The sequence below is a fragment of the Peromyscus maniculatus genome, chromosome 4 (assembly GCF_049852395.1).
Source record: "Peromyscus maniculatus bairdii isolate BWxNUB_F1_BW_parent chromosome 4, HU_Pman_BW_mat_3.1, whole genome shotgun sequence".
Lineage (NCBI taxonomy): Eukaryota > Metazoa > Chordata > Mammalia > Rodentia > Cricetidae > Peromyscus > Peromyscus maniculatus.
Genome location: NC_134855.1, coordinates 47,184,043 through 47,193,212, shown reverse-complemented (window position 1 = coordinate 47,193,212; position 9,170 = coordinate 47,184,043). Strand labels below are relative to the sequence as shown.

General features: G+C 44.7%; 1 pseudogene; it reads right to left on the bottom strand.

Annotated features, from left to right (window-relative positions):
- Positions 1-7,487: 7,487 nt before the first annotated feature.
- On the bottom strand, positions 7,488-8,941 carry LOC102906355 (cofilin-1 pseudogene; annotated as a pseudogene).
- Between the last annotated feature and the right edge of the window lie 229 nt (positions 8,942-9,170).

Genomic DNA, 9,170 nt, shown 5'->3' with positions numbered 1-9,170 from the left:
AGTTATCTGTTTTTAAGAATATTCCTAAACCTGTTTCTGCTTTTGTTTCCTTTTTTTGTTTTCAGATTTATTTTTAGCTAGGCAGAGTGGCTTTCTTAAGGACTGAAGTGGCTTGATCTGGGAGGGTTGGTCAGGGGATGTTGTGACTGGCTACCTGGAATTCTTTTAAGCAGACATTCCACCCTGGTGCAGGCCAGGAGCCCCGGGGCTGCTGATAAGGAATAGTTCTGTGACCAGGCCTAGGGCCAGTCTCTGTTAGGGTCAGAGAAGATGGGAAATGTCAAGTTGTTGACACTACCTGGTGGCTGAGAAGAGAGGTCCTTTATCTCTTCAACAGGACTCACAGGTCTTTTTGGGGGCTGGGAGGATCCTGACTTCTCAAGTGTGTGTGTATATGCACGCGTGCATGCGCTCTTGTTGGGGGGCATTGAGAACAATGATTGCTGAGTTCCCTCCCAGCACCCACATGGAGACTCACAACTGTCTGTGGTCACAGTTCCAGGGGACCTGACACCCTCTTCCGGGTACCAGGCACACCCATGGTGCACAGGTACACATGCTGACAAAACAGCTCTACACAGAAAATAAAAATAAATAAATTCCCCTGCCCCAGCCATGGTCTCACTAGGGAGCTCAGGCTGTCCTAGAACTCATTATGTAGACAAGGCTGTCCTCAAACTCACAGAGATCCATTTGCCTCTGCTTCCTGAGTGCTGGAACTACACTTGGTTAAAAATAAATAAACCTTAAAACATTGAAAACAAAAGCAAGAACAGATTTAGGTATATCCTAAAGAATGGGTAATTAACTGGGTGTGGTGGTTCATGCCTGTAATTCCCCAAGTCCAGGTGTAGTTAGAGTTAAGTGGATGGAGAATCTGAAGCTAGCCTTGGTTGCATGGTGAGTTCTAGACCAGCCTGGGCTACTGAGTGAGATCCTGTCTCAAAAACTCAAAGGAAAAATAAGCTAAAGCCACATTACATAGAAAGGAAATTTAAATGAAAAAGACTGAACTTGGCCACTGGGTGTCAATCTTGATCCACAGTCACCGTGCTTAGGGGCAACTTTCTGGCTTTCTTCTTCTTCTTCTTCTTCTTCTTCTTCTTCTTCTTCTTCTTCTTCTTCTTCTTCTTCTTCTTCTTCTTCTTCTTCTTCTTCTTCTCCTCCTCCTCCTCCTCCTCCTCCTCCTCCTCCTCCTCCTCCTCCTCCTTCTTCTTCTAAATATATTTATTTATTTGTAGAAGATGGGGGGGGGCGCCGTCTGTTAGTCAGAAGGCAGTTTGGGGGAGTCAATTCTTACCTTCTTTTTTTTTTCAATTTCATACACACATATAATATATGGTGATTACATTCCACCTTATTTTTTTTAAATGAACATAATATTTGCAAATGTAACTATTTTTAAGTTTGCAATTCAGTGACATGGATTACATTCAGGATATTAATTACACTCATGATATTGATTAATTACACTCATGATATTAATTATGATATTATGATATTCATATGATATTAATGTGATATTCATTAATTACATTCACAGTATTCATTCAATAACTATATTTATGATGTTCATTAATTACATTAATTGTATTAATTTATTACATTCATGATATTATGTCCTGATACTACTGTCCATTTGTGGGGCTTTTCCATCGCACAAAACAGATTCTGTACTTAGGAAATCATTGCTCTATATTTTTTTCTTCTCCATCTTGAGATAACGTCTAATCTATATTCTATATATTTCATGTAACATAATTCTATAGTATTTGTACTTTGTTTTTGAATGAAAACACATTTTATGTACAACTGCAGGAGAAATAATACACAGATATCTTGAACATAAAAACGGGTTATAATTCAAGAGTTCAGGGTTATTTGAAACTGGAAAATATTTTCTCTGTAGAAAATGGTAAAAATGATAACATTTCCCAATAAGCCCTTTTAAGCCAAATAATAGCTGAATTATACACATAAATATTGATTAGATTCTGGGATACAGAAGAAACCTATCTTCATCTGTTCAGAGAGCTATCTTTTACTTAAGTTGTGTAAGTGAGATTCCTATTCATCTTCCCCTTCACTGTTTGATTTACGGCAGACATTTTTCTATAGGCTAATCCATAATCTAAGAAGATTTTAGCTTCCCCTCCTGAAATTACAGCCAGCATATCCTTTCATCAGCTTGATAAGCTACAAATTCTTATCCTAATAGTGAAATGTTTCACTAAACTTGCCCAGTGATTGGGCAAACCCCAACCTTACTATACTGGCTTTCTTCTTAATTGCCACTCTAGAGGGTTGGGGAGGGATTTTATTAATCATGGACAGGTCTTTCTTTGACCACTTTGAAAATTTTATTCATCAGCAATCTGAGGAGAAGGCCAGGTCTGATCTCTAGACTTCTGTAATCTTGGCACTAGGGAGTTAGAGACAAGAGATTATGAGTTCAAAGTCATCCCCAGCTGTGTAATAAGTTTGAAGCGAGTGTGGACGACATAAGATCATAATAGAAAAATTTTAAAAAACAACAACAACAAAATATCAACAACAGTACAATATTAAAACAGGGCTTGGAATGTGACTCAATTGGTAGAGAATGAATGGAACCCTGGGTTCCATCCCCAGCACCAAATAATCCTGGAGAACACACCTGTAATCCTAGCGTTTAGAAAGTGGAGGCAGTAGGATCAGAAATTCAAGGTCATTTCCCCCTACATCGTGAGTTCAAGGCGTGAGTTCAAGGCTACCCTGCACCGCATGAGACCCTGTCTCAAAAATCAAATCAACTAACTTCTCCTTAGGCAGAAGCCAGGCGTGGTGGCTCAGGCCTGTAATCCCAGACTTCGGAGGCTGAGGCAGGAGGGTTGTTATAAGTTTGAGAGCAGCCTACATGGTGTGTTTTGGGGTAGCCTAGGTTACAAAATGAGATCCTGTCTCAAAGAAAAAAATCTTCCTGGCTGAAACTCTTTCAAGTGTGTAAGACACCAGTGGGTCTCTTTGCATCTGTGTGATCATCTAGCTGTATAACATTCCAAAGTCCCATAGGCCAAATGTTAGCATCAAAAGTTTAGCTCTTGGGGTACTATGGAGCCTTGCAGTTTCTGATTACCCTTTCAACCTGGGACAAAACCATAACATGCTGTATGATGTAACACAGGGGACGCCATGGTCTCTTAGTTCCTCATCATTACTGAGTATTCCCTTCTAGCTTGAACGGGAACTCTGCATGCACCAGCGTTGACGTACAAATAGGCAGTCCCCAGCCTGACACTTTTCCCGTTGTCCTCTCTTGTTTTGGCACAGAGTCTATGTTGCCAAGGCAGTTTTCAAAACTACTGGCTCAAGAAATTCTCCTGCCTCAGCTTCCACTGCAGTTGAGAATACAGGTTCGTTCCCATTGTCTCTTTCTCTCTCCTTTAGAGACAAGGTCTTGCTATATAGCTTAGGTTAGTTTAAAATCCACACAAGGCCTCAGGTCCTGAGCGATGGGATTACAGGGGTGTGCTGCCTTGCCTGTATCAGGTCCCCCTCTGTACACACACACACACACACACACACACACACACACACACACACACACACACACACACTGTAAACATGCCATTTTAAACTTAAAAATGTTTAGTATTTTGCGCATTAGGTATTTGCCATCACACCTGTCTTGGACACTACTTTCTGCCTGTTAACACAGATCTGCCTCCCTATGAATGGAGATCAATCCTTTCAGAAGAGAACAAACAGTGCTTGGATGTGGGATGTGCTCATTTTTCAGATTTCAGAAGTGGCATCAAAGGCAGGAATTTGACCAGACTTGCCCGCCCAGATTAGAGGATATGGAAGTCCGCGGAGTTGGGTGCCCTCACCTCTGGCACTCTGTGAGTCTTAAATACTCCTCTTCCTCCTCTTACCACACCACTCCCATCCCCAATCTGGACATACTTCTGACTTCTGTTTATCTAAAATGTGCTGATAATCTCCTTAGAAGCTATATCATGGCTCCTAAGACACACTGTAGAATTGTTATAGGTCCAGAAGAAAACATCCCACAAAATTAGATAAGCCTGGATGTTCCAGGCAAATCTGAAAAATATTCTTCTCTGATTAAAATAATGCCATTTTGGTTTCATTCATTTCTGAGTACTTAACCAGAAAGAACATATTTTCTTTTCTTTTTTCAATTTAGTAAAGACTTAAAAACATCTCTCCTCCCACAGAGAAAGCTTAAATGAGAGTCTGTGTATTCATCATGGGTTACCATGGTCCCCAATTCCCCCTTCCATGATGTTGATGTTGACTGACATGGAAACTATTCTAGACAAAATGTCAGTAATCTTTCCAAAGCCAATGTAATCACCATGTGCTGAGATGCAGCTTCAACAGGTAGCCGAGGATTCCTGATTTGAGAGTGATTGAATTGTTTCTTTGGGTTTCTTTCTCCTTTTCTCTATCTCCCTTCAGAGTTCTTGGGTTATGGGCAGATGTGTTTTGAGATAAGGTCTGGCTGTGTAACTCTGCCTGGCATGTCAATATACAGCTCAGCAGGGCCTTCAGTTCCCAGCAATCCTCCTTCCTCAGCCTCTGGAGAGCTGGAATTACAGCTGTGTGTTACTGTGTCTGGCTTGCTGTAGCCTTCCTTTCCTCCTTCCTTTTTTTTTTTTTAAATATTTATTTATTATGTATACAGAAGAGGGGTGCTAGATATCATTACAGATGGTTGTGAGCCACCATGTGATGTGGTTGCTGGGAATTAAACTCAGGACCTCTGGAAGAACAGTCAGTGCTCTTAACCTCTGAGCCATCTCTCCAGCCCCCCTCCTTTCCTTTTTATAAAATATTTTTTCCTTTTTTTTTTTTTTTTGAGATAGGATTTCTTGGTGTAGCCCTGGCTGTTCTGGAACTCACTCTGTAGACCAGGCTGGCCTAGAACTCACAGAGATCTGCCTGCCTCTCCCTCCTGAGTGCTGGGATTAAAGGCGGGCACCACCACCCAGTAAAAATGTATTTTATTTTATGTGTATGAGTACCCGCATGTGGGTGTCATGCATCACATGCATGTGGTGCCCTCAGAAGTCAGCAGAGGGCATTGGATCCCCTGGAGCTGGAGTTACAGACAGTTGCAAGTCACTCTGTGGGTTCTGGGAATTAAAGCTGGGTCCTCTGCAAGAGCAGCTAGTGCTCTTAACTGCTGAGCACTCACCAGCCTCCACTGCTGTTGCCTTTCAGCATCCTCTCCTTACCAAGCACTGTAGGGGCTCCAGCTAGGTTCAGAATTCATTTGGTTTTGAGTAGTTGCAGAATATTGATCTAGGTACGTGTGAATGTGCATGCCTGTAATCCCAGCACTTGAGAGAAGAGGCAGGAGGACCCCTGAAAGTTTGCCGCCGCCTGGCTGAACAGTGATTTCCAAGTTGACCACGGGCACGCGCACGCACGCGCACACACACACACACACACACACACACACACACACACACACCACACCACACCACACCACACCATAGTATAAAAATCTCTTTGGAGTAGTTGCTGCACTGATTTTGGAGCTTTGGAGATGTGGCCAGCAGTGCCTGTGAGGACAGTATTGTACCTTTCACCTGCTGGCATATTTTGAGATTTTCCTTGGTTTGTAGATGAAATTCTCATTGGCCTCAGAAATTTCAATAACATCATAGCCAGGAGTGAGCATGAGTCAGCCTGGTGCATTGGTCTGTAGAACTTCCAGAGTATTCTTCCATTGCATTTAGATCAGGCTGCTGTTGAACTTCCCCAGGCCTTGAGAATACTAGTAAGACATCAGGAAGGGTCCAGTAGAGAGGAGGAAGGGTCTAGAAGAGAAGAGGAGGGATGGAGGTGGGGTGGCCTTGCCTTTCAGCCCTTCCCCACTAGCGATGCAGAAGAATGGGTCCTCTTTTGGGGTTGCTCTGGGATGCCCTGGACTCTGGTTTGGACTAGGAACTTCTATGATGGCCACGATCAGACTGACTATTCAGAAGGCCACAGAGGAGGCTGGATGCCGTCTTTTCTTCTGTGAAATAAAGAGAAGATGTTTCTGCCGCGCTTGGCATGTCATTGGCCTGTAGTGAGTGTTCCACAAGTGGAGCCACAGATACTGTGAGAGAGAGTTGCTGGAATGCTTCCCTGCTGAGATGAATTCTATTGCTCCTTGTCTAGAAGAGGATCTGCTCTCTTGACTCTCATATGTGACATCCTGTACCTGGAGATTGACCCCATAAAATCAAATTGTCCTGGCAAGTGCGGACATTTCTATGAAACAGAACATTGGACTTCATGGCCTTTTAAATATTAATGAGAACAGACGTGCTTAGTAACAGATTTTGATTTGGGCATGATAGGGACACTGAGCACTTGGGGAAGAGAAAGAGGTCCCCACTGAGTAAAGCAAAGCTTGTGAAGGATTGGGACACACTTTCTTTACTTTGCCCTTTCTGTGTAAGCGGGCTGCCACGTAAGGCAGGAAATCAGTGAAGGCCAGTATTTCCTCGGAACTCTTTCCTTTGGGTATTGAGGCAAGGGTTCTCCGGGTAGCCCTGGCTTTCCTGGAACTCACTTTGTAGTCCAGGCTGTCTTTGGACTCAGAGGTCTGCCTGTCTCTGCCTCCAGAGTGCTGAGATTAAAGGTGTGCGCCACCATGCCTGGCTTTGGAATTCTAGTGACTCATACCTATTTAGTCTCCCACCCCCCAACTGCTAGTTCATTTTTTCCTTGTTAGCCTTAGTACGCAAGGAAGGTTCCTTACTGTTTTGTCTCCTTGAGTGGCTAAGACCAGGGGAAAAGAAAAGGTTACCAGTTGGTCCGGAGGGGCATTTCCATAACCTTCCATTTACATACAGAACTGGACAGACAAGCATGATATCACCATTACAGTTAGAAGTTGGCAGCATGGGATGAGAAGTAGGGGTGTCTTTAAGAAATACAGGCTCTCCAAAACTGAGTGCCTGAGGGGAACTTGGCCTGTTTCAACCTAAGGGGATTCAGAAAATCCAAAGCAGTTTATGGGCTGGAGAGATGGCTCAGAGGTTAAGAGCATCAGCTAATCTTCCAGAGGTCCTGAGTTCAATTCCCAGCAACCACATGGTGGCTCACAACTGTCTATAATTTGATCTGGTTCCTTCTGTATATATGATAAGTAAATCTTTTTTTGTGTGTGGATTTTCAAGACAGAGTTTCTCTGTGTAGCTTTGGAGCCCGTCCTGGAACTTGCTTTGTAGACCAGACTGGCCTTCAACTCACAGAGATCTGCTTGCCTCTGCCTCCTGAGTGCTGAGATTAAAGGTGTATGCCACCACCGCCCGGCAATAAATCTTAAAAAAAAAATAAAAAAGTCAGGGATGGAGCGGGGAAGATTGTCCAGGGGAGATGTTTGGCAATTGAGGTGAAGGCCTTGCCCTCTGCCTGCTGGGGTATCACAGGAAAAGGGCAGCCTTCAGCACCCAAGAGCGGGTCTGGGGCTGCTAGATGCTCTAGGGAGGGGTCTGGAGGGGGCTCCCAGGCTTGCCCTCCAGTGAGATGATGGTACTGCCTGCGCATGGTTTTTCTGCCAGGATGCAGTGGTCCTTGACCTCCTCTTAGCAGTTTGTTCTTAATTCATGACTGATGCCTGATAGCTTCTTGATGGCATCCCTTGGAGCTGGCACAGGTCATTCTGCTTTTAAGGGAGGCACTCTCAGAGGCCCAGAAGATAAACATCAGACCCTCTTCGCTCTCCTTGATCTCCTAGGTTGCATCATAGAGAGCATAGAGATAGTTCCTGTCTGGCAGCATCTTGACAAAGGTGGTCTATGGGTCATCCACAGTCTGCCCTGTATCACCTCCTGGCATCTCTGTCTTCCTCCAGGATGATGCTCTTCTTGTCCTCAGGCAGGAGAACAAACACCACCTTCTTGTGTTCCTTCACTTCCTCTGTGAATTGAAGGACTTGCGCTCCTTCAAGTCCTTAGACACCTTGATGACTCCATCAGAGAAAGCCACACCTGAGGCCCTGTTTCTGCAAGGAAAGGGAGTCAAGGAGAGCCACAGAAGGCCTGACCTGGTGCAGCCGTTGGGACCTGATTGTCGTTAATTCCTTCCCTTGAGTCAGCTAGAGTAAGTTGGACACAGTAAGGGGCCAGGAACCGGATAGCACTCCTACTTACTGAGCAAGCAATGCTTTGATAAGTATCTATCTGCCTATCTATCTGCCTTAGGGGCTGGGGCCGTGACTTAGTTCAGAGTGTTTGAAGTCCTGAATTCCATCCCCATCACCGCCTACACGGGGCACAGTGCTGTACACTTGCATTCCTAGCACTCAGGAGGTCGGGATAGGGAGATCAGAGGTTCAAGGTAATGTTCAGTTCCATAGCCATCTGGGCTCCGTCAGACTGTAAGCCGGGGTCCTAAAAGGAAGAAAGAAGGCCAGGTGTGGTGCCTTTAATCCCAGCAGAGGCAGGTGGATCTCTGTGAATCTGAAACCAGTCTGGTCTTGCCAGCAAGTTCTAGGCTATAGTCCACATAATTATACTACATCATGTGATACTTGGTAGTGACCGTAAGTGACTGTTACTGGTTTGTGTAGTTACTATGCCACGTTTGTCCTCTTTTTAGAGAGTTCTCCTTCTACTGAAAAGAAACCAGATACATGAGCACCTGTACTTGTTATGACTGACTGAGCTCGAGTGATGACCCAGCAGTTAAGAGCACTGGCTGCTCTTGCGGAGGTCCCAGTTTCCTTCCTGGTACCCACGTGACTCCTCGTAACCATATGTAACTCCAACTTCAGGGGCCACGAAGTTTTGGGCTCTTTGGCCTCCAGGGGCACCAGGCACACACATGGTGCATGTACACACATGAAAGCAAAACACTCATACCTGTCAAATAGGAACACATCTTTGAATTGTTTGCTTATGTCTATTGTCTGGGAGCAGTGGCTCGTTGGCATTCGCAATCCCAGCCGCGGGGAAGCTGAGGCAAAAGGGTCACCCGCAAACTCAACGTCAGCTGGCCTAGCGTGAGACCCCGTGTCAAAAATAAAATAAACAGCCAGGTGTGTGTGTGTGTGTGTGTGTGTGTGTGTGTGCGCGCGCGCGCCTTGAATCCCAGCACTCTGGAGACGGAGGCAGGAGGGTCTCCGAGTTCAAGCCAGTCTGGTCTACAGAGAAAGTTTCAGG